The sequence below is a fragment of the Somniosus microcephalus genome, chromosome 34, assembly GCF_052327205.1.
Source record: "Somniosus microcephalus isolate GS21.2 chromosome 34, FLI_Smic_1.0, whole genome shotgun sequence".
Lineage (NCBI taxonomy): Eukaryota > Metazoa > Chordata > Chondrichthyes > Squaliformes > Somniosidae > Somniosus > Somniosus microcephalus.
Window position 1 is genome coordinate 14,217,881 of NC_141020.1, and position 23,973 is coordinate 14,241,853.

Below are 23,973 nucleotides of genomic sequence, written 5' to 3' on the forward strand. Positions count from 1 at the left end.
GGACTGAAATGAGGAGGAATTTCTTCACCCAAAGAGTGGTGAACCTGTGGAATTCTCTGCCACAGAGGGCGGTGGAGGCCAGTTCATTAAATATATTCAAGAAAGAGTTGGATATATTTCTTAAGGCTAAAGGGATCAAGGGATATGGGGAGAAGGCAGGGACAGGGTACTGAATTTGGATGATCAGCCATGATCTCATTGAATGGCGGAGCAGGCTCAAAGGGCCGAATGGCCTACTCCTGCTCCTATCTTCTATGTATATGTCAGCTTAGATTTTTCTGCTCAAGTCTCTGGAGTGGGACTTGAACCCACAACCATCTGACTCAGAGGCAAGAGTGCCACCCACTGAGCCACGGCAGACACACACACTGAGACAGGAGGGGAACTCTTTAATTTGGCTTTCAAATAATTGGGGGCTGGGGATTATGCAGGATGGACAATTGAGTGCCTCTGGGTCTTGTGCATTCTTCACGTGTTCTTAACAGATGAGCTCACCGGAAATTAGTTAGGTAAAACTAGCCAAGCCCATCTGTCCCAACCCATAATATCAGTCTTTGCCAACATTCACACTTTGGAGAACGGCAAGACCGTGCATTGTGCGCCCCAAGGTGATCTTCGCTCTATTTGCATTGACTGAACTATTATGGGGTGGAACCCATCTAAGTGCATTACAAAAGAGGCCGAATCACGGATGAGTCAAACACCGATTTCTCAAAGGAACGAGAAGCCATGGAGACCCCGAACTTCATTGGTGTCCTCATTCTCTTTGGAGGTAAGTGATGAGCAAGCAGCAGGAGATCTCGGGGAGGTGGTGGGGGAGGGCAGGTAACAGCGAGTGAGTCAACACCCAAAACTGACCTGCAGCTGGTGAATTTCCAATCACAGAGAAGGTAAAGGGAATGGGAGTATCTGCCCTGGGAGTGTTTGATGGGACAGTGTAGAGGGAGCTTTACTCTGTATCTAACCCATGCTGTACCTGCCCTGGGAGTGTTTGATGGGACAGTGTAGAGGGAGCTTTACTCTGTATCTAACCCGTGCTATACCTGCCCTGGGAATGTTTGATGGGACAGTGTAGAGGGAGCTTTACTCTGTATCTAACCCGTGCTGTACCTGCCCTGGGAGTGTTTGAAGCATTTTAGAGGGAGCTTTACTCTGTATCTTACCTGTGCTGTACCTGCCCTGGGAATGTTTGATGGGACAGTGTAGAGGGAGCTTCACTCTCTATCTAACCCATGCTGTACCTGCCCTGGGAGTGTTTGATGGGACAGTGTAGAGGGAGCTTTACTCTGTATCTAACCCGTGCTGTACCTGCCCTGGGAGTGTTTGATGGGACAGTGTAGAGGGAGCTTTACTCTGTATCTAGCCTGTGCTGTACCTGCCCTGGGAGTGTTTGATGGGACAGTGTAGAGGGAGCTTTACTCTATATCTAATCCGTGCTGTACCTGCCCTGGGAGTGTTTGATGGGACAGTGTAGAGGGAGCTTTACTCTGTATCTAACCCGTGCTGTACCTGCCCTGGGAGTGTTTGATGGGACAGTGTAGAGGGAGCTTTACTCTGTATCTAACCCGTGCTGTACCTGCCCTGGGAGTGTTTGATGGGACAGTGTAGAGGGAGCTTTACTCTGTATCTAACCCGTGCTGTACCTGCCCTGGGAGTGTTTGATGGGACAGTGTAGAGGGAGCTTTACTCTGTATCTAACCCGTGCTGTATCTGCCCTGGGAGTGTTTGATGGGACAGTGTAGAGGGAGCTTTACTCTGTATCTAACCCGTGCTGTACCTGCCCTGGGAGTGTTTGATGGAACGGGTTAGTGGGAATGTCACTCTGAGACCCAGTAATAGACAAGGCAGTGAATATACCCAATAACTCCACGGATCCTTCAATCCATTCTTCCTAAGGGTTGAGGCTGGGGCACGGTCAGTTGATGGGACTGGAAATAACTATGGCTAAGCTTCAGGAAAGGCGCCACGGTCAATGATGGACAATCACCCCAAAGAGTCTACCTGTGCCCAGCCTTCACTCAGCCCACGCAGTGGAGGCTGTTAATGTCGGAGGATGAGGCGGTGTGCTTGATTGTGAAATGGTCACTAATAAATCCAATTGGGAATTCAGGAGAAACTTCTTTACCCAGCGAGTGGTCAGTATGTGGAACTCGCTACCACAGAGAGCAGTTGAGGTGATTAGCATAGATGTATTTAAGGGGAAGCTAGATAAACACATGAGTTGAAAGGAATCAAAGAATATGCTGATAGGGTGAGATGGAGAGGGGTGGGAGTAGGCTCGTGTGGAGCATGAACACCAGCATGGGTCGAACGGCCTGTTTCTGTGCTGTAAATTGTACGTAATTCCCACTGAATTCACGGATGTGATTGCACTAGAGAGGGTACAGAGGAGATTTACGAGGATGTTGCCAGGACTGGGGAATTTTAGCTATGAGGAAAGATTGGATAGGCTGGGGTTGTTTTCTTTGGAACAGAGGAGGCTGAGGTGTATCGAATTATGAGGGACCTAGAGTGGATAGGAAGGACCTATTTTGCTTAGCAGAGAGGTCAATAACCAGGGGGCATAGATTTTAAGTAATTGGTAGCAGGATTAGAGGGGAGTTGAGGAGAACACTTCTCACCCAGAGGGTGGTGGGGGTCTGGAACTCACTGCCTGAAAGGGTGGTAGAGGCAGAAACCCTCATTGCATTTAAAAAGTACTTGGATATGCACTTGAAGTGCCGTAACCTACAGGGCTACGGACCAAGAGCTGGAAAGTGGGATTAGGCTGGATAACTCTTTCTCGGCCGGCACAGACACGATGGGCCGAATGGCCTCCTTCTGTGCCGTAAATTTCTAAGATTCTATGCTCTTTTTGAGGTTGCTTTTTTAAAAAAAAGAATCCACCCATGGATTGTCGGCCTGCTCACTCTGATTGTGGGATTTCACGGGGGGACACTGATTTTTTTTCGATGTTTTTTTGCAGCAGTGTTGATTCCTACTGAGGGCGTTGCGCTCCAGGAGAGAACCAAGTATGACATTGCAAACGGTGTTTCGTGCATCAAGCCGCATGTCTATAACTCACGCTACAACAACTATGGCTGCTTCTGCGGGATCGGCAGAAACAGCAACAATCCAGTCGATGCAATTGACAGGTAAAGTAAAGCGAATTCGTGGGCAGGGCTCCATGTTTGTTGTGGGCAGTACGCCATGTTTGCTGTGGGCAGGGCTCCATGTTTGTTGTCGGCAGGGCTCCATGTTTGTTGTCGGCAGGGCTCCATGTTTGTTGTGGGCAGGGCTCCATGTTTGCTGTGGGCAGGGCTCCATGTTTGTTGTGGGCAGGGCACCCTAGTTGTTGTGGGTGGGTTGCCATGTTTGCTGTGGGCAGGGCTCCATGTTTGTTGTGGGTGGGTTGCCATGTTTGCTGTGGGCAGGGCTCCATGTTTGCTGTAGGCAGGGTGCCCTAGTTGTTGTGGGTGGGTTGCCATGTTTGTTGTGGGCAGGGCTCCATGTTTGTTGTGGGCAGGGCTCCATGTTTGCTGTCGCAGGGTGCCCTAGTTGCTGCGGGTGGGTTGCTATGTTTGCTGTGGGCAGGGCTCCATGTTTGCTGTGGGCGGGGCTCCATGTTTGTTGTGGGTAAAGCACCATGTTTGTTGTGGGCAGGGCTCCATGTTTGCTGTGGGCAAGGCTCCATATTTGCTGTGGGCAGGGCGCCCTAGTTGTTGTGGGTGCCATGTTTGTTGTGGGCAGGGCTCCATGTTTGTTGTGGGCTGTGCTCCATGTTTGTTGTGGGCAGGGCTCCATGTTTGTTGTGGGCAGGGCTCCATGTTTGTTGTGGGCAGCGCTCCATGTTTGCTGTGGGCAGGGCTCCATGTTTGTTGTGGGCAGCGCTCCATGTTTGTTGTGGGCAGGGCTCCATGTTTGTTGTGGGCAGCGCTCCATGTTTGCTGTGGGCAGGGCTCCATGTTTGTTGTGGGCAGCGCTCCATGTTTGCTGTGGGCAGGGCTCCATGTTTGTTGTGGGCAGGGCTCCATGTTTGCTGTGTGCAGGGCTCCATGTTTGTTGTGGGCAGGGCTCCATGTTTGTTGTGGGCAGCGCTCCATGTTTGCTGTGTGCAGGGCTCCATGTTTGTTGTGGGCAGGATACCATGTCTGCTTCAGAAAACATTTGGTCTGAGGATAGGGATGCCAATTCTGGTTGGACCTATTCCTGGACGTTTTCATCAAATGCCTGCCCCCACACTCCCACCATTGGTTGGCTGACACGTCCATGCTCGGGGTACCCCGCCTTCCCATGTTAATCGGGAAGTGAATGGACCCTTTGTCATCTGATTGGTTGATTCTTGAGTGTCAGTCAAATAACCTTCTGCCCACCCCCTCCGCCCATGTCCAATATTTCGATCACTAATAAACAAAATTTTTCAAAGAAAATGGGGAAACCCTTTTTTTCAACGCCCCTATGATTTTTTGCCTGGGTTTTGCTCGTAGTGTGTGCCCAGGAGATTAATCTTTAATTCCTGGAGACTCCAGGGCAATCCTGGAGAGTTGGCGACCCGGTCTGAAGCCCAGCTGGAATGATTTAGACGTCGACCGAGTTTCAGTCTCTTCAGAAAGACTTACTTCTGTGAAATAATATTTTGTGGCGGAGCCACCAAAGGACTCAGATCATTTGTATATAATTCCTTTAACAACATGTTAACTACAGTCTGAGTCTGTATCTTTAATTATGCTGTTTAACTATACGAAGCGTGGTTACTTTAACAGCTCGGCCAAAACGTGATGACGTCACGCCGTCGTCACGTGATTCCCGACTGGCGGGATGCGTGATGACGTCATGACGTCAGCCATGGGGCGGACCCAGGAGTCCTCGTGGAGCCTCTGGAGAGAGCAGACCTGTATTCGATGTATCCTGCAGTTTCTGGTTAAAACTTGTTTGTTTTGTTAAAGTTCGTTCTGTTTGATCGCCTGAGCAGAACTCAGTCTTTTAGCTAGGAACTACCGTTCCTACATTGGTGACCCCGACTTTTGCGAAATATTTTCGCAGAAGATTTACACAATGGAAACGAACGCCGTGTCTCTTAAACTGCCACAGTTCTGGGAGCAACAACCAGCCACGTGGTTCATCCAGGCTGAAGCCCAGTTCGCCATCGGGAACATCGTCGTGGATCCGACCCGTTACTACTACGTGGTCTCCGCCCTCGACAGCGCCACTGCCTCATGGATCGTCAGCCTACTCGGTAAACCACCCGCTGACGGCAAGTATGATACCTTAAAGGCGCGGCTGCTCCAAGTCTTTGGACTCTCCAAGTCAGAGTGCGCTCGCCGGCTCCTAGCTATGCCCGGCCTTGGGGACTCCAAACCGTCCGAGCTCATGAGCCAAATGCTCACACTCTTAGGCGCCGAACCGAATGCTTCCTCTTCAGGGAGTTGTTCCTCTACCAACTGCCGGAGCAAGTGCAGGCAGCCCTAGCCAGTTCAGAAGTCACGGACTGCGCAGAGCTGGTGGCCAAAGCAGATAAGATTTTCATGGTAACCCAGCGGTGCTGCGCTGCCATGAGGCACCCATCCCCCACAGACGCGACTCCAGCTCCTCTTGCAGCAGGCTGGTGCGCCTACCACGCCCGTTTTGGCGCGAAAGCACGACGCTGCCGCTCTCCCTGCAGCTTTTTGCCCCCCAAAAAAACCAAGGCCCCAGCAGCGTTCCTGGCGAAGGAGGACTGGGTCTAGTGGGCACTCCGTGGCTGCGATGGCCATCAGATCGGCGGGGAAGCTGCTTTTCATCACCGACCCCCTGTCGGGTCGACGTTTCCTTTGCGACACCGGGGCGCAGTGTAGCATCCTGCCTGTGTCAAAGCTCGATATACAATCTGGGGGACACGGCCTTTCCCTTGAGGCGGCTAATGGCGCAGCCATTCGAACCTTCGGGAAGCGGCGGCTCCAAGTGTGTTTCGGCGGTCAGCGCTTCCAATGGGAATTCGTCACGGCCAAAGTCTCGCAAGCCATCTTAGGGGCGGATTTTCTGTGTGCCAACGGCCTCCTCGTCGATGTCCAGCACCGCCGGTTGGTTAACGCAGCCACCTTCCACTCGATTCCGTGCCACCGCGGTAACACCGCATTGCGTTCGGTCGCCTGCGCTTTCCCATCCCTGGATGAATTCACTCGTCTCCTCGGAGAGTTCCCGGAGCTGATCAGGCCCACCTTCTCCGCCTCCACAACGAAGCATGGTGTTGAACATCATATCACCAGTACGGGCTGCCCAGTTTATGCAAGGGCTCGAAGGCTTGAACCCGGCAAGCTCGCGGCCGCGAAGGCGGAGTTCGCCACGATGGAACGGCTGGGGATTATTTGCCGATCGAATAGTCCCTGGGCTTCGCCTCTCCACATCGTCCCGAAACCAGGCGGCGGGTGGCGGCCATGCGGCGACTACCGACGCCTGAACGACGCCACTACTCCTGATCGGTACCCGATCCCACATATTCAGGATTTCTCGGCCCATTTGGCAGGAAATTCCGTCTTCTCTAAAGCCGACCTCGTCCGTGGGTATCACCAGGTTCCCGTGCACCCGCAAGACGTCCCGAAAACCGCAGTCATCACCCCGTTCGGCCTTTTTGAGTTCCCGAGGATGCCATTTGGTTTGAAGAACGCGGCACAGGCTTTCCAGCGATTAATGGATCCCGTACTCCGGGACCTAACTTTCCTCTTCGTGTACCTTGACGACATCCTCATCGCCAGTGCTAGCAAGGAAGAGCACGTCCGCCATTTGCGTACTCTCTTCACACGCCTCAGTCAGCACGGTCTTATCATCAACCCGGCCAAGTGCCAGTTCGGCCTGCAGCGGATCGATTTTTTGGGACACCGCATTACTTCGGACGGCGCCGTCCCCTTACAGACAAAGGTGGAGGTTGTTACCTCGTTCCCGCACCCACAGACTGTCAGGGCCCTGCAAGAGTTTCTCGGGATGGTCAACTTCTATCACTGATTCGTCCCTAAGGCGGCTCTGCTTATGCAGCCCTTGTACGAGGCCCTCAGGGGCAAGTCCGGTAAAGATCCCATCAGCTGGACGGCCGAGATGGACCAGGCGTTCATCAACACCAAGAGCGCCTTGGCCAACGCAACCATGCTGGCGCACCCACTTCCAGGTGCCACCATCGCCTTTACCACCGACGCATCAGACTACGCCATCGGCGCAGTGCAGGAGCAGTGGGTGAATGACACATGGCAACTGCTGGCGTTTTTCAGCCGTCAACTACGGAAAAATGAACGAAAATACAGCACTTTCGATCGTGTGTTGCTGGCCCTTTTTCTAGCCATCCGCCATTTCCGGTTTCTATTAGAAGGACGTCCCTTCACGGCTTTTGTCGACCACAAACCTCTGACATTCGCCATGGCCAAGACCACCGAACCGTGGCCAGCTCGTCAACAACGTCATTTGACGTTTATTTCTGAATTTACCACGGACATCCAACATGTGCCTGGTAAAGACAGCCTTGTAGCGGATTGCCTCTCCCGTGCGACGGTCCAGGCGGTTCATCTTGGGATTGACTACGCCCTCATGGCCGCGGATCAGGTTTCGGACCCAGAGGTCCAATCATACAGAACCGCACCATCTAGTTTCCAAGCGGCCGATGTCAGTTTCCAGGCTGCAGGCACCACGCTCCTTTACGATGTCTCCATGGGTTTTCCCCGAACTATCGTGCTAGTCGCATGGTGCCGGAAAGTGTTTGACGCCATACACAGGTTGTCGCACCCTGGCATGAAGGCTTCACAGTGGTTTATGTCGAAGAAGTTCGTCTGGAAAGGTATGCACCTGGATGTTCGTAACTGGGCCAAAACCTGCGTGGTCTGCCAGAAGGCCAAGGTCCAGCGTCATGTAAAAGCTCCAGTGGCTACGTTCGCGGTTCCTGAGCGTCGTTTCGACCACGTGCATGTGGACCTGGTGGGGCCACTTCCGCCGTCCCATGGTTATACTCATCTCCTCACCGTCGTGGATCGCACCACTAGGTGGCCGGAGGCAATTCCTTTGGTTTCCACCACTTCGGTAGACGTCGCTAGAACTTTCATCTCCTGTTGGGTTGCTCGTTTCGGGGTTCCGGCGGACATCTCCTCGGATCGTGGGCCACAATTTTCCTCGGAGCTGTGGAACGCCATAGCTCAGGTGCTCGGCACCAAACTTCATCGCACCACCGCCTATCATCCACAGGCGAACGGCCTGTGCGAGCGATTCCACAGGTCACTTAAAGCCGCCTTACGGGCCAGTCTTCAAGGTGCGGGATGGGTGGACAGGCTCCCATGGGTCCTTTTGGGTCTTCGTACGGTGCCCAAAGAAGACCTGCAATCTTCCTCGGCTGAACTCGTTTACGGCCAGCCGCTCCGAGTTCCAGGTGATTTCCTCCCTTCTTCCACAGAGCCGTGGTCCGCCTCCCGGCAACTCGTCAGTCATCAGGAAGCGGCCAGATGCTTCGCTCCAGTGCCTATGTCAAACCATGGCCTGCAGACCTCCCACGTGCCGGCCGAGCTGAAGAGCGCCGAGTATGTTTTCATTCGTCACGACGCTCACCGGGACCTGCTCAAGCCTCCTTACACTGGCCCTTTTCACGTCATCGAATCGGGAGACAAATCCTTTTCAGTCGACGTCGGAGGAAAACCGGATCACATTTCGGTGGACCGGTTGAAGCTGGCTCACTTGGACCTCGACCGTCCAGTTGTCATCGCTCAACCGCCAAAGTGGGGCCGCCCGCCCGCAGCCGCCGTGCCAGACCAACCACTGCCGCCCACCAGCTCGACCACCGTCCATCAGCTTCCTCCGCAGGGGTACCGAAGTCGCTCGGACAGACTCATCAGGCCTCCTCGACGTCTCACTTTTGTTGTTAAAGACAATTCTGGGGAGGCGCATGTGGCAGAGCCACCAAAGGACTCAGATCGTTTGTATATAATTCCTTTAACAACATGTTAGCTACAGTCTGAGTTTGTATCTTTAAGTATGCTGTTTAACTGTACGAAGCGTGGTTACTTTAACAGCGTGGCTAAAACGTGATGACGTCACACCGGCATCACGTGATTCCCGACTGGCAGGAAGCATGATGACGTCATGATGTCAGCCACGGGACAGACCAGGCAGTCCTCGTGGAGCCTCTGGAGAGAGCAAACCTGTATTCGATGTATCCTGCAGTTTCTTGTTAAAACCTGTTGTTTTATTAAAGTTCGTTTTGTTTGATCGCCTGAGCAGAACTCAGTCTTTTAGCTAGGAACTACCGTTCCTACAATTTCCTATTTGTCACCCCTCCTAGGTGCTGCCTAGTACGTGGTCAGTGTTATGGTGAAATCGCAAATATGGGCTGCTATATTTGGTTCACGTCGTATACTGTTTCATGCAGAAATGGAGTGCCCACGTGCGGTAAGTAACACACCAGACAAAACAGATTTTGATCGCCTCGATTGTAAAATTCTCATCCTTGTGTTGAAATCCCTCCAGGGCCTCGCCCCTCCCTCTCTCTGTAACCTCCTCCAGCCCCACAACCCTCCGAGATCTCTTGCTCTTCTCCAATTCTGGCCTCTCGAGCATCCCTGATTTTAATCGCTCCACCATTGGTGGCCGTGCCTTCAGCTGCCTGGGCCCTGAGCTCTGGAATTCCCTCCCTAAACCTCTCCACCTCCAGAAGTTCCCAGATTCGTCCTCAGGCTTTGCCAAGTGTACTGATCTCAGACAGTGAAGTGCGAGACACTAATACTGGCCTCGGTGGGGAAAACCAGCCCTGGGTGGGGGGCGGGGGGAGGTGTTCCTGCTCCTGGTCACTATCCAGTGACTCCCGCTGGAAAGTAGACATTGGATGAGGACAGAGTGGCACTCGCAGTTGCATATCCTGCCATCTCACTATCTCGGCTCGCACACAACCGATGGGCAGGTGTCTTGAATCTCCATTCTCTGAATACCTCATAGAAATCTCGAGTATTACAGTTGTCAAATTGGACTAACTCTCCCCCTTTCTCCAGTACAAAGCTTGGAAAAGCAGGACGCATTTTACTTCCTTTGGAGATTTCCGCATTTATTTCTCCCATCCAATCCTGTGGCATTGCCCTCACAATCTTCTCATACATAATTCCTATTGCTTTTTCCTCCACCTCCTGATCCTCCTCCCACACCATGTCCCTCACTATCGCTTCCAGCAACCAACCTGGAATCACCTCATATAATACATCTTTCACCGATATAATCCCAGCTTTTATAAAAGCTTGATTAAATAAAACCTCTCCTTCGATGTTGACCCACCTGTTCAAAAATAAAGGCTGTTCTAAAAATTCCTCAGCCCCCTTGGGCATAAACTGCACACTTTTTAAAAATTGAGCCCAAGTCTCTACAACCCCCTTATAAAACCTAGGGAGAAGCTTAATCGATTTCAAAAACATATTATTGTATTCCATATACAATATCCCCTGCCCTCCTATCCTACTTCATTTTAAAAAATGCTCAAAACAACTCTTCCAAAAACTGGAATTTGACTTCTGAAGAAATCTCTTCACCCATTTGATTCTAAAGGATTTTTTCTTCAAATCAATATCTGGGAAGTTGAGTCCTCCCTGATTTCTCCGTCCACTGATGGTATTGTAAGCCACCAAGGCTGGTTTCCCTTCCCATAAAAACCTCACACAAGCCTCTCGGATGGACTTTTCTGCCCACTCAGGAATATCCTCCACCGTCAATAAGTACCATAGCTTAGATAGCAGGAGAGCAGACACCACTGTCGCTCTTCCTTGCACTTTCAACCACCTTCTTTCCCATCTTCCCAAAATCTTTTTAATTTTCATAACCTTCGGTTCCCAATTTAATCGATCCACTTCTTCCCTGTCTTTCTTGCACCCCATATGCACCCCCAGAACTTCCAAAACCTCCACCACCTTAAAGGGACATTCCCCCAACCATTCCCCCCTACCCCTCCCTGCAACCAGGCATTGGGACTTACTATAATTCACTCTGGCACCTGAAGCTCTACAATATCCCTCCACTACCTCCATAGCTTTCCTCACTGACTCCCCATTTCTCAATGTTAAGGTTGTGTCATCTGCATATTGGTGTATCACCGACACCAGCCCAGAACTGGGTACCACAATCCCAACTAAACCTTGTTTCTTTCGCATCATGTAACCTAATGGTTCTGCTACCAATGTGTACAGCAGTGGGGACAGGGGACAACCCTGTCTCACTGATCTCTGTATCGGAAAATACTTGGATAAAAAACCATTACATTTAACACAGCTAAATATGTTTGAATAAAAAATCCTTATCCACTGAATGAAATTTTCCTTGAAACCAAATGCTTCCAAAACCTTCAATAAAAACTCATGAGAGACCAATAAAAACTCATGAGACCCTATCAAAGGCTTTCTCTTGATCTATCTTTAATACATAAGCCTCCCTCCCACTCTCTTCCATGAGCTCTATCGCATCTCGGATTGAGACCACAGAGTCTGCGATGTCACGGCCTATGACTCCATAGAACTGAGAGGGCCAAACTATCTCCGGTAACACCTCCTTCAAACGATTTGCCATAACCCTCGCCAAGATCTTATAATCCACATTTAATAGTGTGATGGGCCTCCAATTCTTCAGATCCCGTCTATCCCCTTTATTTTTATATAAGCTAAGCTTATGACACCTCTCCTCATAGATGGGACCAGGCTTCCCTCAATTTTGATTTCCTTAAAAACTTCTAGGAGCAATGGACTTAAAATCTCAAAAAATTCCTTATAAAATTCTGCACTTGGTCCATCGGACCCTAGGCTTCCCCCCCCCCCTTCATTCCACTTACTGCTATTTTTATTTCCGCTAATCCTACTTCTTTATCACACATGCTTCTCTCATCCTCCTTTAAACCCTTTTCAATAAAAGCAGTAACCTTCTCCATCTCCAAATTGGAAATGTCTTCTTTTGTATATAGCTCTTGATAAAAGCTGCTAGCCGCCTCCAAAATCTCCTTACTTTCATGAATGATCTTCTCCCCAACCTTCAACTCCTCAATTAACGATAATCTCTGTCGCAGCTTCTCTTGCTCTAGAAAATATCTAGTGCATCTTTCGCCCTCCAATGCATCTCTAGCCTTTGCACGGAGAATGGCCCCCTTGCATTTTTCAGCTTGCAATAATTCCCACTCTTCCTTTAGCACCCGGAACTTAGTCTCAGCTCCCTTATCCCCTCCGTCAACTGCTTTACAGACATCCGTAAACCTTTTGTTTATATTCTCTTCTCGATGCCGGTTAGCTGCCGCCCTCTTTTTCCCATAACGTACCGAAAAAACTTTAACCTCATGTTTGAAATTGTCCCACCAAACTCTTCTTTCTTTCAAGAACAAAAGTTCCTTCTGAGCATTCTTTATTATATTTATAATCCTTTCTTTATAAGCACTTTCCTTCAGGTATTGATTGTTTAAAATCCACACCCCTGAACCGATCTTAACTCTGCTGTTCCTAATTCTAAGAACCAAAGCCGAGTGATCACTAAAAAATACTTTTTTATAATAAATCTCCATCACCTCCAAACGTAACCCTTCCCGCATTAACACAAAATCTATTCGGCTCTGTTTTAAAACATCACCCACCCAACCTGCTCTGGAGAACTCCCTTTTTATGGGGTTCCGGTCCCTCCATAAGTCTCTCAAATTTAAATTTGCCATCATTTTTATAATCATCCCTCTGGAGTTATCCACTTTAAAGGTCATCTGGGCTGAAATGTCCATCCAAGATAAAAATACATTAAAATCCCCCACTATACAAGGATTTTCCACCTCTGCCACTTCAGTGAATAACCCCCGAAAAAACTCGCGACGCTTGCAATGGTCGTTCGGTGCATAGATATTAAAAAGATCGCAATTAAATCCCTCCAATTTTACCCTTAGCCGTAAAAATCTCCCCTCAGTGTCCTTGTCCACCAAGGCAATGTTCTCTTCAATGGACGGACTCACCAAAACAGCCCCCCCTCTACGGTTATTGTTTGCACAACTTGCAAACACCTCTCCCTTCCAAACCTTCTGAACTCTTTCTAGAATATCCTCATCCCAAAAGGTTTCTTGCAGACACAACAAGTCCGTACCTTTAAAACCCTGCAACAACTGCTGCAATTTCTTCTCACCCCTCAGTCCGTTCACATTGATCGAGACCAATGTAATCATGGCTCCAAAGAAGGGAAGTATGCCCAATAATCTCCCCATCATTTAATTTCTGGCTCTTCCCTCCCCTCATGCTCCTTCTCAACTTTTCAGGCAGCTGTTGCTTTTTCCTGCAGCCTCCGGCTCTTTTTCCCCTCCTGTTTGACCCCTCCCTGCTGTTTCAGCCCCTTCCTTGCCTTAAGTTTGGACCCATGAGCTGCCCTATCTCCCTCTTTCTGCCCCTCACTAACCTTTCCCTTTCCACATGATGCCACCCCACCCCCGACTTCCATGTCTCTGTCCCCCTCTAATTCCTCACACTCAAGCTCTTCTGCAACCCCTTGTGCCTGCTCCCCGTCAGATACATAATCCTGCTCCCCGTCAGATACTTCATCTCCCATAGAGAGTCTTCCTGCTATCGCAGTTTCTCCCACTGTGCCGCCCCCTTCGACCACGTCTCTACCTCTGACCCTTGCACCTTGTTCCCTCACTCCATGGGACAATGGCACACCTAAATTGTTCCCTTCTGACGCCTCTATCTCACCGATCCCATTCTGCTGTCCCTTTAAGGCTCCTGCCTCTTGCACCCTCTCCCCGCCCTGCCCCCTCCCGCTCACCAAAATATCCGACTCCCCGCCTCTCCCCGGAGCACTCACTTCCACCACACACCCCGCTCCTGCCTCCTCTCCCCCCGCAGACACCAGACTCCCCAGGGGGAGCCGAACTGCACTAAGGCTCGAGTCTGCACTCGACCCTCGCTGCCCGCTGCTGTCTTTGTTCCCCTCCATAGCACTCGCCGTGTTTTCCGCCATCTCCATCTCGATCTCCGCTCCGCCAACCTCTGCCTCTTCCTGTGCTCCTTTTTCCTTCATTTTACCGGCTGTGTCCTCCGACTGCACCGCACCTCTGGCCGTTCCACACTCCTCTCCTGCTCCTTCTCCCATCTCCTCATCACTCATTTCGCTCCCTTCTGCCACACACTCACAGCGGCTGGGGCCTTTACGACACACCCCACAGCTCTCCGCCTTGCAGCTCCGCGCGATATGTCCCGACTCACCGCAATTATAACAATACAAATCAGGACAGTTTCTCAAGAGATGGTCATGTCCCAGACAATAGTAACACACTTTTACTTGGTTATCGTGCAGCACACGAAAGTACTGTATTCCTTCCAATGTCTCGAACTTCATACTGTAAGGCAAAGACCTCACCACCTCTGGGAACCGCACCTTTACATACCGGGTTCCGTCTGCTACCAGTGTTCCCAGATAGTACCTCCTCTTTATTTCGGAATAGATTTTAATGTCCCACGACTCCAACTTTTTGCTCAGCACTTCGTCCTCGATGTACACAGGCAAGTTCAAAAATGAAACCACCACCTCCTCTGAATATAGCAGAGTCACCTCCAAAAATTTCTCCCCAACTTTCAGACTGAGCAGCAGTTTTTCCACCTCCTCACGGCCACTGACCGTCACCTCAAATCCCACATTTGGTTTTGGTCGGCAGGCAAAACAGCTTCCCTCACCACAGTCCTCATGAACCGCTTGGATTATATCCCAGGCTCGAATCTTCTTATCTTCACATTGTACCACCACCGTATTTTCTTTACCAAACCTCCTGAGGTCCTGGCTCAAATCTTTGGGCCTTTTTTTTCCCCTTCCCACCACAGTTTCTTCCCTACTAAAATTCCTCTCGGGAATATTGTCCTCTGAGGGGCCCGGCACTCCAGAGCCCTCAGCAGCCATCTGGCTGTTTTTTGTGGGCCAAAAAGGCCCTAAAACCTGAAAACAACACCCCAAAACCCACCACCAACTTTTTCCAAAACTTCCTCCAACACCCTCTCTTTTCATTCGACCAAAAACAAGTTCACAAATAAACTGACAAAAACCCAATGACCCTTTTAACCAGCCCTCCACCAATCAAATTAAAATTTGGTTGTCCAGATTAATTATGCACTCCAGTCCCCGCGGCGCCCACCGGTCACGAAAAAGCTCGAGCGTGCCGGCGGACACCGCGTGCTCCCAACACCCAGCTGCAATTAGGCAACCAGTCACACCTGGCTCACTCCTAGCCCCTCCCACCTAGAGAGCGCTACCCAGTGAGCCACAGCTGACACACACACTGAGACAGGAGGGGAACTCTTTAATTTGTCTTTCAAATAATTCGGGGCTGGGGATTATGCAGGACGGACAATTGAGTGTCTCTGAGTCCTGTGCATTCTTCACGTGTTCTTAACAGATGAGCTCACTTGAAATTAGTTATGTCAAACAAGCCGAGCCCATCTGTCCCAACCCATAATATCAGTCTTTGCCAACGTTCACACTTTGGAGAACGGCAAGTCTGTACATTGTGCGCCCCAAGGTGATCTTCGCTCTATTTGCATTGACTGAACTATTATGGGGTGGAACTCATCTAAGTGCATTATAAAATAGGCTGAATCACGGATGAGTCAAACACCAATTTCTCAAAGGAACGAGAAGCCATGGAGACCCCGAACTTCATTGGTGTCCTCATTCTCTTTGGAGGTAAGTGATGAGCAAGCAGCAGGAGATCTCGGGGAGGTGGTGGGGGAGAGCAGGTAAGAGCAAGTGAGTCAACACCCAAAACTGACCTTCAGCTGGTAAATTTCCAATCACAGAGAAGGTAAAGGGAATGGAAGTATCTGCACTGGGAGTGTTTGATGGAACAGTGTAGAGGGAGCTTTACTCTGTACCTAACCCATGCTGTACCTGCCCTGGGAGTGTTTGATGGGAGAGTGTAAAGGGAGCTTTACTCTGTATCTAACCCGTACTGTACCTGCCCTGGGAGTGTTTGATGGGACAGTGTAGAGGGAGCTTTACTCTGTACCTAACCCATGCTGTATCTGCCCTGGGAGTGTTTGATGGGAGAGTGTAAAGGGAGCTTTACACTTGATCTAACCCGTGCTGTACCTGCCCTGGGAGTGTTTGATGGGACAGTGGAGAGGGAGCTTTACTCTGTATCTAACCCGTGCTGTACCTGCCCTGGGAGTGTTTGATGACGATGAGAGTAACCCCGTGTCTCTGAGCCTTACAGAACAGGAGGGTCCCAAGTCCCATCTCTGAGCTGTCCTCAATGAGCTGATGTGAAGCGCTGAGTTTCTGCTCTCGATCCCTCTATAACCACTCACGATGCAAAGTGTGTGTGTGCAGACTGGAATCTGAGTCCCACTTGCGCGGTGAATCAGCATGTGTCCCTCTCTGGGATTGACAGGGGAGCCCAGGCACAGTTTGCCCCAGAGACCTATCAATGAAACAACAACATCAATAATAACTTGCATTTATATAGCGCCTTTAATATAGCAAAACGTTCCAAGGCCCTTCACAGGAGCGTATAAAATAAAATTTGACGCCGAGCCACAGAAAGAGATATCAGGACAGATGACCTGCTCGGTCAAAGAGGGAGGTTTTAAGGAGCATGTTAAAGGAGGAGAGAGAGGCGGGGAGGTTTAGGGAGGGAATTCCAGAGCTTAGGGCCGAGGCAGCTGAAGGCACGGCCGACAATGGTGGAGCGACTAAAATCGGGGATGTGCAAGCAGCTAGTTGTGGAGGAGTGCAGAGATCTCGGAGTGTTGTGGGGCTGGAGGAGTTAATGAGATAGGGAGGGGGCGAGGCCATGGAGGGGTTTGAAAACAAGAATGAGAACTTTAAAACTGAGGCCTTGCCGGACCAGGAGGCAATGTAGGTCAGCAAGCACGGAATCTCCACTGTTTAATGGGACAGTGTAGACTCTGTATCTAACCTTGCTGAACCTGCCCTGGGAGTGTTTAATGGGACGGGTTAGTGGGAATATCACTCTGAGACCCAGTAATAGACAAGGCAGTGAATATACCCAATAACTCCACGGATCCTTCAATCCATTCTTCCTATGGGGTAAGGCTGGGGCACGGTCAGTTGATGGGACTGGAAATAATTGTGGCTAAGCTTCAGGAAAGGCGCCACGGTCAATGAAGGACAATCGCCCCAAAGCATCTACCTGTGCCCAGCCTTCACTCAGCTGCAAAGGAGACTGTGCAGTCAGGGCCATTGCCACCTCAGGCCCATGCAGTGGAGGCTGTTAATGTCGGAGGATGAGGCGGTGTGCTTGATTGTGAAACGGTCACTAATAAATCCAGTTGGGAATTCAGGAGAAACTTCTTTACCCAGCGAGTGGTCAGCATGTGGAACTCCCTACCAGAGAGAGCAGTTGAGGTGATTAGCATAGATGCATTTAAGGGGAAGTTAGATAAACACATGAGTTGAAAGGAATCAAAGAATATGCTGATAGGGTGAGATGGAGAGGGGTGGGAGGAGGCTCGTGTGGAGCATGAACACCAGCATGGGTCGAACGGCCTGTTTCTGTGCTGTAAATTGTACGTAATTCCCACTGAATTCACAGATGTGATTGCACTAGAGAGCGTACAGAGGAGATTTACGAGGATGTTGCCAGGACTGGGGAATTTTAGCTATGAGGAAAGGTTGGATAGGCTGGGGTTGTTTTCTTTGGAACAGAGGAGGCTGAGGTGTATTGAATTATGAGGGACCTAGAGTGGATAGGAGAGACCTATTTTGCTTAACAGAGAGGTCAATAACCAGGGAGCATAGATTTTAAGTAATTGGTAGCAGGATTAGAGGGGAGTTGAGGAGAACACTTCTCACCCAGAGGGTGGTGGGGTCTGGAACTCACTGCCTGAAAGGGTGGTCGAGGCAGAAACCCTCATTGCATTTAAAAAGTACTTGGATATGCACCTGAAGTGCCGTAACCTACAGGGCTACGGACCAAGAGCTGGAAAGTGGGATTAGGCTGGATAACTCTTTCTCGGCCGGCACAGACACGATGGGCCAAATGGCCTCCTTCTGTGCAGTAAATTTCTATGATTCTATGCTCTTTTCGAGGTTGCTTTTTAAAAAAAAAAGAATCCACCCATGGATTGTCGGCCTGCTCACTCTGATTGAAGGGTTTCACGGGGGCATACTGATTTTTTTCGATGTCTTTTTGCAGCAGTGTTGATTCCTACTGAGGGCGTTGCGCTCCAGGAGAGAACTGTGTTTGACTTTGAAGAAGTTGTTTTTTGTGCTAATCCGTATTTCTCCAGGTTACACTACTTGAAGTATGGCTGCTTCTGCAGGCTCGGCGGAAACGGCAACAATCCAGTCGATGAAATTGACAGGTAAAGTAAAGCGAAGTTGTGCGTCAAAATTAAAATGTCCAGTTGGTGGCGCCCTCGCCTCTGAGTCAGAAGGTTGTGGGTTCAAGTCCCACTCCAGAGACTTGAGCACAAAATATCTACGCTGATGCTCCCAGAGCAGTACTGAGGGAGTGCTGCACTGCCAGAGGTGCCGTCTTTCGGATGAGACGTTAAACTGAGGCCCCGTCGGCTCTCTCGGGTGGATGTAAAAGATCCCACGGCACTATTCGAAGAAAAGCAGGGGAGTTCTCCCCGGGATCCTGGTCAATATTTATCTCTCAGTCAACATCACTAAAACAGATTATCTGGTCATTATCACATTGCTGTTGTGGGACTGGCTGTGCTGCATTTCCTACATTACAAGCTCCCACAAACAGCAACGTGATAATGACCAGATAATCAGGTTTAGTGATGTTGGTTGAGGGATAAATATTGTCCAGGACACCGGGGAGAACTCCCACTGCTCTTCTTCGAAATAGTGCCTTGGGATCTTTTATGTCCACCCGAGAGAGCAGACGGGGCCTCAGTTTAACATTTTGTCCGAAAGACGGCACCTCCGACAGTGCAGCTTCCCTCAGTACCGCACTGGGGTGTCAGCCTAGATTGTATGCTCAAGTGTCTGGAGTGAAACTTGAAGCCATGACTTTCTGACTCAGAGGTGAGGGTGCTACCCACTGAGCCACGGCCGAGACATAGATCGATAAACAAATCTGTTTTTCTTTTTGGGGTGAGCTGCCATGTTTGTTGTGGGCAGGACTCCATGTTTGTTGTGGGCAGGGCTCCAAGTTTGTTGTGGGCAGGGTGCCCTAGTTGTTGTGGGTGCGTTGCCATCTTTGCTGTGGGCAGGACTCCATGTTTGCTGTGGGCAGGGCTCCATGTTTGCTGTGGGCAGTACGCCATGTTTGCTGTGGGCAGGGCTCCATGTTTGCTGTGGGCAGGGCTCCATGTTTGCTGTGGGCAGGGCTCCATGTTTGCTGTGGGCAGTATGCCATGTTTGCTGTGGGCAGGGCTTCATGTTTGTTGTGGGCAGGGCTCCATGTTTGCTGTGGGCAGGGCTCCATGTTTGCTGTGGGCAGGGCTCCATGTTTGCTGTGGGCAGGGCTCCATGTTTGCTGTGGGCAGTACGCCATGTTTGCTGTGGGCAGGGCTTCATGTTTGTTGTGGGCAGCGCTCCATGTTTGTTGTGGGCAGGGTGCCATGTTTGTTGTGGGCAGGGCTCCATGTTTGCTGTGGGCAGGGCTCCATGTTTGCTGTGGGCAGGGCTCCATGTTTGTTGTGGGCAGGGTACCATGTCTGCTTCAGAAAACATTTGGTCTGAGGATAGGGATGCCAATTCTGGTTGGACCTATTCCTGGACGTTGTCATCACAAGACCTCCTGCCTCCAAATGCCTGCCCCCACACTCCCACCATTGGTTGGCTGACATGTTCATCCTCGGGGTACCCCGCCTTCCCATGCTAATCGGGAAGCGAGTGGACCCTTTGTCATCTGATTGGATGATTCTTGAGTGTCAGTCAAACAGCCTTCTGCCCGCCCCCTCCCCCCCCCCCACCCATGTCCAATATTTCGATCACTAATAAACGAAAGTTTTCAAAGAAAATGGGGAAACGCTTTTTTTCAACGTCCCTATGAATTTTCGCCTGGGTTTTGCTCGTAGTGTGTGCCCAGGAGATTAATCTTTAATTCCTGGAGACTCCAGGGCAATCCTGGAGAGTTGGCGACCCGGTCTGAAGCCCAGCTGGAATGATTTAGACGCTGACAGAGTTTCAGTCTCTTCAGAAAGACTTACTTCCGTGAAATAATATTTCCTATTTGTCTCCCCTCCTAGGTGCTGCCAAGTGCATGATGATTGTTATGGTGAAGCCAAAAGTATGGGCTGCAATCTTTGGTGGACGTGGTATAATGTTTCATGCAACAATGAGGTGCCCAAGTGCGGTAAGTAACACACCAGACAAAACAGATTTTGATCGCCTCGATTGTAAAATTCTCATCCTTGTGTTGAAATCCCTCCACGGCCTCGCCCCTCCCTCTCTCTGTAACCTCCTCCAGCCCCACAACACTCCGAGATCTCTTGCTCTTCTCCAATTCTGGCCTCTTGAGCATCTCTGATTTTAATCGCTCCACCATTGGTGGCCATGCCTTCAGCTGCCTGGGCCCTAAGCTCTGGAATTCTCTCCCTAAACCTCTCCGCCTCCAGAAGTTCCCAGATTCGTCCTCAGGCTTTGCCAAGTGTACTGATCTCAGACAGTGAAGTGCGAGACGCTAATACTGGCCTCGGTGGGGAAAACCATCCCTGGGTGGGGGGCAGGGGGAGGTGTTCCTGCTCCTGGTCACTATCCAGTGACTCCCGCTGGAAAGTAGACATTGGATGAGGACAGAGTGGCACTCGCAGTTGAATATCCTGCCATCTCACTATCTCGGCTCGCACACAACCGATGGGCATGGGCGATGCTGATGGAAAGGTAGCGGAGCACGAGTCCGTGCCTTCAGGAGAGTTCAGGAACACTCACGGTGACACCGAGATTTTAGATGGCTTGCTGCATCTCACTGTAGTGTGGCTCAGATTGGTTGATTTCACCAGTGTGTGCGGAATATCCAGCAGAAATCACCATGTTAGGGACACTAGGGACTCCCCACAGCATTAGGAATCCCCCACAACACTAGGAACCCCTCACAGCATTAGTGTGTATATTACTGCATGTATATTACAGCATGTACATTACAGTGTGTACATTACAGCGTGTATATTACAGTGTGTATATTACAACATGTACATCAGTGTGTATATTAGTGTGTATATTACAGTGTGTACATTACAGCATGTATATTACAGCGTGTACATTACAGTGTGTATATTACAGTGTGTACATTACAGTGTGTACATTACAGTGTGTACATTACAGCGTGTACATTACAGCATGTACATTACAGCATGTATATTACAGCGTGTACATTACAGTGTGTATATTACAGTGTGTACATTACAGCATGTACATTACAGCATATATATTACAGTGTGTACATTACAGCGTGTATATTACACCGTATATTACAGCGTGTATATTACAGTGTGTATAGTAGTGTGTACATTACAGCGTGTATATTACACTGTGTATATTACAGCGTGTACATTACAGCGTGTATAGTACAGTGTGTACATTACAGCGTGTATATTACAGCGTGTATATTACAGTGTGTATAGTACAGTGTGTACATTACAGCGTGTATATTACACTGTGTATATTACAGCGTGTACATTACAGCGTGTATAGGACAGTGTGTACATTACAGCGTGTATATTACAGTGTGTATATTACAGTGTGTATATTACAGCGTGTATATTACGGAGTGTACATTACAGCATGTACATTACAGTGTGTACATTACAGCGTGTATATTACAGTTTGTATATTACAGCGTGTATATTACTGTGTGTACATTACAGCATATATATTAGTCTCTATATTACAGTGTGTATATTACAGTGTGTATATTACATGTATATCAGTGTGTATATTACAGCGTGTATATTACAGTGTGTACATTACAGTGTGTATATTACAGCGTGTACATTACAGTGTGTATATTAGTGTGTATATTAGTGTGTACATTAGTGTGTACATTACAGCGTGTACATTACAGCGTGTATATTACAGTATGTATATTACAGCGTGTACATTACAGTGTGTACATTACAGCGTGTATGGTACAGTGTGTATATTAGTGTATATTACAGAGTGTACATTACAGCATGTATATTAGTGTGTATATTACTGTGTGTATTTTACAGTGTGTACATTACAGTGTGTACATTACAGCGTATATATTAGTGTGTATATTAGTGTGTACATTACAGTGTGTACATTACAGCATGTATATTAGTGTGTATATTACAGCGCGTATTTTACAGTGTGTATATTACAGTGTGTATATTACAACATTTCAGTGTGCATATTGCAGTGTGTATAATACAGCGTGTATATTACAGTGTGTGTATTACAGTGTGTATATTACAACATGTACATCAGTGTGTACATTACAGTGTGTACATTACAGTGTGTACATTACAGTGTGTATATTACAGCATGTACATTACAGTGTGTATATTACAGCGTGTATATTACAGTGTGTATATTACAGCGTGTATATTACAGTGTGTACATTACAGCGTGTACATTACAGCGTGTATATTACAGCATGTATATTACAGTGTGTATATTACAGCGTGTATATTACAGTGTGTACATTGCAGCGTGTATATTTCAGCGTGTATATTAGTGTGTACATTACAGTGTGTATATTACAGTGTGTATATTACAGCAACTATATTAGTGTGTATATTACAGCATGTATATTACAGTGTGTACAGTACAGCATGTATATTACAGTGTGTATATTACAGTGTGTACATTACAGCATGTATATTACAGTGTGTATAGTACTGTATGTACATTACAGCGTGTATATTTCAGTGTGTATATTACAGCGTGTATATTACAGTGTATATATTACAGCATGTACATTACAGTGTGCATATTAGTGTGTATATTACAGCATATACAATACAGCGTGTATATTAGTGTGTATATTACAGCGTGTATATTACAGTGTGTATAGTACAGTGTGTACATTACAGCGTGTATATTACAGTGCTTATATTACAGAGCCTATATTAGTGTGTATATTACAGCATGTATATTACAGTGTGTACATTACAGTGTGTACATTATAGCGTGTACATTACAGCATGTATATTACAGTGTGTATGATACAGTGTGTACATCACAGCATGTATATTAGAGTGTGTATAGTACAGTGTGTACATTACAGCTGTATATTTCAGCGTGTATATTACAGCGTGTATATTACAGTGTGTATATTACAGTGTGTATATTACAGCATGTACATTACAGTGTGTATATTACAGCATGTATATTACAGTGTATATTACAGTGTGTACATTAGAGTGTACATTACAGCATTTATATTACAGTGTGTATATTACAGCGTGTATATTACATCATATATATTACAGCATGTACATTACAGCGTGTACATTACAGCGTGTATATTAGTGTGTATATTACAGCGTGTACATTACAGCGTGTATATTACAGTGTGTACATTACAGCGTGTATATTCCAGCGTGTATATTACAGTCTGTATATTACAGTGTGTACATTACATTGTGTACATTACAGTGGTTATATTACAGTGTGTATATTACAGCATGTTCATTACAGTGTGTATAATACAGTGTATAATACAGTGTGTATAATACAGTGTGTAAATTTGTTTGTATTCTCCTCCTTTACTGGTCAATCAGTGGTGTCAAGTGACGAATGCAGTAATAAGAAGTGCTAATGTGATGTCGCAGCGGCCCTGTGCTTCAGGAAGTACAGCGACAAATACGACCCAAAATTTGTGAGATATGACAAATCTCTGTGTAAGAACACCTGAAGCTCCAAACCAGAGGAGATGTGATTGAGAGTGGCACTGCCAAGCCTCTCTCCAATGGAATATTCCGGGTGTGGTTGATGGGATTTCTCTTGCGCAATCTTAATGATTTCTTGACCACTGAGTGTGATTCGTGCCTAAGCTTTGTCACTAATTTACCTTTAATTGATTTAAAATGTAGTGCACAATTCTAGTGAAATAAAGTACATTGAAGCATC

At 48.4% G+C, this 23,973-nt stretch overlaps 1 pseudogene; it reads left to right on the top strand.

Annotated features, from left to right (window-relative positions):
* Positions 1 to 729: 729 nt before the first annotated feature.
* Positions 730 to 23,973, top strand: LOC147096789 (uncharacterized; annotated as a pseudogene).